This window comes from Elaeis guineensis, chromosome 15 (genome assembly GCF_000442705.2).
Source record: "Elaeis guineensis isolate ETL-2024a chromosome 15, EG11, whole genome shotgun sequence".
Classification (NCBI taxonomy): domain Eukaryota; kingdom Viridiplantae; phylum Streptophyta; class Magnoliopsida; order Arecales; family Arecaceae; genus Elaeis; species Elaeis guineensis.
The window spans coordinates 73440731-73445722 of record NC_026007.2 but is presented as its reverse complement, the minus strand read 5'-3'; the positions used below and the strand labels follow the sequence as shown (position 1 = coordinate 73445722).

The 4992-nt window shown below is 35.9% G+C and overlaps 1 non-coding gene across 1 annotated transcript; it reads right to left on the bottom strand.

Annotated features, from left to right (window-relative positions):
• Positions 1 to 303: 303 nt before the first annotated feature.
• On the bottom strand, positions 304 to 383 carry TRNAL-UAG (transfer RNA leucine (anticodon UAG)). Its single transcript has one exon. It is a non-coding gene; the product is annotated as a tRNA-Leu (tRNA).
• Between the last annotated feature and the right edge of the window lie 4609 nt (positions 384 to 4992).

The window sequence follows — 4992 nt, the reverse complement described above, 5'->3', positions numbered from 1 at the left end:
GAATGCTGCCAAATCTTTTGTCCTACAATCTCTCCGTATAAATTGAAAACCTACATTTAAACATATAAATGTTTCTACAAAAAAAATATATATATAAATATAAATTTTTTAAAAAAGAGATATATAAGGATAAAATGATCATCCATACCTATAAGCTTATATGCTTAGCATGTAAATAGATAAACCTCTAGCATACCTCTCCCTAAAATATCTAGAGATGGGGGTGCGACGGCGCTTAGCCAAGCTTACCATTTGACCGTTTGGACTCAAGGCTGAAATTAAATAAATATAAAAAATATATTTTGACAGCTGTGGGATTTGAACCCACGCCCTTTCGGACCAGAGCCTAAATCTGGCGCCTTAGACCACTCGGCCAAACTGTCTTCGGACGGCGGGAGTGACCAATTGTATTAATTAGAACTTTCACAATTGCCTTTTTCTCGCTGCACGGACCAAGCACCTCTGTTTAAGCTCAAGGCATGCCCCCGCTAAAAAGGGCCGATTTCAAGTCGAGCTGTGCTCATGTTTAATATTTAAAGCCATCAATAGTTTTAGGCTAAGCTTATTGATTAGAGCAGCGCTAAAGCCTAAAATATTACTCAAAAATTAACCTGTTGCTGAGCTTTTGATGTGCAGATAGATTCATTTGCGGCTCCAAGGAAAATCTCCAAACACTATAATGCTCAAATTAGTCCGAGGACGTCAATAAAACGCTTCAATAGGACATGAACTAAAAATTCTGAAACTTCGTCATGTTTTTGGACACTACAGGTCACTCGACTTTTAGCACCAAATGATCACTCATCACTCTCAATGGCCCTTGATGATTGATTTGTTTTGATCAGAGCATATACATAAGCACAGGACTGGTTGTAATCTTCTTTCATCTTTCACAATTTATTCCTTGTAGATAGTGATCATTATAATCATCTCCATCTGGGTGGTATTTAGTTCATGATTGAAATGAGAATCAGAATCAAAATGGTCATATCCGTCGATGTATTTAGTTCATGATCAGAATTGTAATTGGAATGGAGATTTGAATCCTTAGGTATGAGTCGGGATTTGATTTTAAAGGGATAGAATTATTTTCATTCTGCTATGAAATTAGAATCGGAATAGGACTCCTCTAACCAAATGGTACAAATGGGAGTCATCCATTTCATGTTCTAACCCCCAAAACCAAATACACCTAATGGTTATCGGTTACTAAAGCACTATAGAAAATAGCAATAATTCAATGGAGTAGATCATCTATAGGTGAGGTTGCTACATGGAAGATAAAGAGTTCAAATGATTCAAAGTTCTATGTGCTGCTATTGATCACTTGTTAGATCACCACTTGGTTCACCAAGTTGATGTGGCAATCTCTGATGTTGTACACAGTAGGGTTGATGGTGCCAATCTAGCTTGGCCTACTGAAATCCATATCGAATTGAACTGAGATGATCCAAGGATGATATTTAACATTGTCCTATATCAATATATTTCAGTTGAATCTCAAATGGAAAGAGCATGTTCTTGTTAAGAGATACTAAGAGGAAGGCTCCTAAACCCAAGGGGTGTTTGATTGAGAGGAGTTGGGGCCTGGAATGGGAATGAATAACTCACAATCCAACCATTTGGTTGGAGAGTGAGGTAGAGGGGTTTCATTCTATTTTTGATTTTAAGACAGGATGGGAATGGTTTAAATCACTCTAAAATTCAATTCCGACTCTTCCTTGAAGATTTAAATCTCCATTCTAATTTTGATTCTGGTTGCGAACTAAATGCTTTATGAATATAGTAATTTTGATTCCCATTCTCATTTCAATATATTCCGATTTCAATCACGAACCAAATACACTTTCTACAAAAAAAAAAAAAAAAAAAAAAAAAGAGAGAGAGAGAGAGAGAGAGAAATTTAGGAGAAGTAAACATAGAAGTTTCAGCAAAATTTTCACTTAACATTTGAGCTAGCTTTAATTATATAACAATTATGATAGTTCAATGTATTTTTCCTGTGTCTTATGAGTACAGGAAACAATCTTGCTACAAAATAGCTTGCTTATTTCCCACGAAAAACCACAACACATTTGCTTTATCATTCCTATCCTGTTGCTTTTGCTTGCTTTACTTTCTGACTTGTTTCTCCTAATAATGATCACATGCCAAGAAACCCGCCATAGATTTAAAGTATTGTGGGAAGCATAGTATTTTTCAAAGTCTATATCGGTTAGGACTAAAACAGGAGGAGCCTGATGCTCTTATAAATAAGCCCTCCTAATTCTTGTTTATATGAACCATAACAAGCCAAGCCTTAGGTTAACTAAAAGGGTGTAATCGAAGTCTTGGGGAGTTATGAGGAAGAGAGGGTTTATATATTTGTCCGTTCAAAAATTGTAGCAGTTTTATTTTAGTAGAAATATCTCTTTTGAGATCATGAATGTAGTTCCATTTGAGGGACCGGACCACGTAAAAATTTTTGTGTTATTTTTCTCCTTTTTATTCTCTCTATTATTTGTGTGAGTGCTTCCACTGTCGGTCTCAACAAATGATATCAGAACGAGATTCTAGCCTAAAAGAGGAGAGAGAAAGGAGTAGGAGGTGCCACATCAGCAGTGCAGATGGAAGACCATTCAGCGCCATGTCAGCGGGTCTTAGCGCCACGTTAGTATTTTTTTGGAAAAAGGTTGGTTCTGACTAATTTTGATGTTCTGATTTCATTTTTGAGGTCAGTTTTCTCAAATTTGACTTATTTTATGGTACTTATTACTGGTTATTTGAGTGGAGGTATTTAATTGAGAATTTATTAAATATCATGACTCCATTGAAGAATGAAATTTCATTGTTTGATGGAAACACTGATTTTACTTTGTAGCAATACACAATTCAAGATTATTTGATGCAGCAGGATCTTGATTCTGCATTGCAGGATGAAAAGCCGAATGAGATGAAAGATTCAGATTAGAGTACAACCCAAAAGAAGACAGCTAATACGATTCGAATGGCACTGACCCCATAAATTAAAATCACAATGTTGAAAGAGACATCACCGAAGAAGTTGTGGGACATATTGGAGAGCAAATATACCTTGAAGATGTTAACCAACTGCTTGATGATAAAGATGGATTTGTACTCACTGGAGATGGAGGAAGTAATATTATCGACCATTCAAATAAATTTAATGAGTTAGTATCTTGACTATTGAATGTAGGGGAGACGATTAAGAAAGAAGAGCAGGTATTGCTCTTGTTGGCTTCACTATCCAGATCCTACAAACCACTGGTGCAGTCAATGCTAGTAGAAAAAAATACACTGCAGTTAAATAAGGTGATGAAGATTTTGAAAGAGAATCATCGGATGATAGAAGATGAAAATTACCTCGGAAAGAGTCAAGTACTAGCTACGGAGAGTTCTGAGAGAGGGAGAAAGAAGAGTGGTGACCAACATAGTGGAAAATCGAGATCTCGATCGAGAGACTTTAGCACTATTGAGGGCTATTATTGTGGAGAGTTTGGTCACATTCAGGTTCACTACCCAAAGTTCAGGGAGGACTTAAAAAATCTGAAAGAGTTGAAGGATAAGTCAAAGGTTGATTCTTCTGTAAATGTGGTTAATATTGATGATGAACTTTACTTCTCAAATATGGCTGCTATTAAAAATAATTCTAGCTAGATGATGGATTTTACTGCTGATATCCATGTATGCACTAACTGAAACCTATTTGACACTTTGCATATTGAGGAAGATTTTGGCTATGTCAATGTGGAAAATAATCTAAAGCAGAAAATTGAAGGCGTTGGAAGAGTTAACCTGAAGCTCCACAATGATAAAGTTAAAGTAATTCCTGATGTAAGGTATGTCCCTACTGGTGGAGCTAACATTATTTCATTGGGTGAGTTTGCTTCACATGAGTCCAAATATATTGGAATTGAGAATTGGTGTAAAGTGTGTAAGAGTGAAAACTTAGTTATGCAAGAAAGGAAAAAAGTGAAAAACATCTACTACTTAGATGGCCATGTCTTGTCAGCGAAGATGGAAAGCAGCAGAAAGACAGATACTCTAAAGATTGAGAAGAGAGTTCGGTTCTCCAACAAAATAGAAATATATGGGACTTTTGAAAAAGGAAGGAATTATTGTGGCAAGCATAGTAGTTTTCAAAATTCCACATCGGTTGGGACTAAAACAGGAGAAGTCTGGTGCTCCTATAAATAAGCCCTTTTGGTTTTTGTTTATATGAACCACAGCAAGTCAAGCTTTGGGTTAAATAAGAAAGTGTAATCGGAATCTTGGGGAGTTGTGAGGAAGAGAAGGTTTACAAATTTATCCGTTCAAAAATTATAGCAGTTTTATTTTAGTGAAGATATCCTTTTCGGGATCGTCGACGTAGGTCTATTTGAGAGATCGAACTACGTAAAAATTTTTATATTATTATTTTTTTTATTCTCTCTATTATTTATGTGAATACTTTTGCTGCTAGTCTCAACATAAAGATACAAATAAAGATTACGATAAAGCCTTCGCCTTATTTATGAGACTAGCGTTAAGCTAAAACTGACATGATAGAGAAAATATGGTACAAATTACACTACATAGAAATTTGGGGACTTGTCTTGCTTCCAAGTTTCAAGACGTTCCAAAAGATGCAAGACCCTCAGAGAGTAGTACACCTTGGGATGCATCTGTGAAAATTCTGTTATCGAACAGGTTTCTGGGACAAGAAAAATGTAGGATCCCCTTTTTCTTTTCTTTTTTTCTTTTTTTTTTTTTGGTAAGCAAAAGAGCCGAAGGCTATGTTAAAGTGAAAGTACAGAGTTTACAGCATACATATTGAAACATATATGGAAGAGAATACATAATGAAGTAGAAATGCCAGAGTAGGATGACAAAACAGAGAACAAATGATTGGTATAGCCAGATCTTTAGCAGATGAACTTGCAGTAAAGAAGGAAAGGAGCTTGGATGCAGGATCCTTTTCAAGAGCTTGTTTGTAGCTCTCAAGTAAGGATA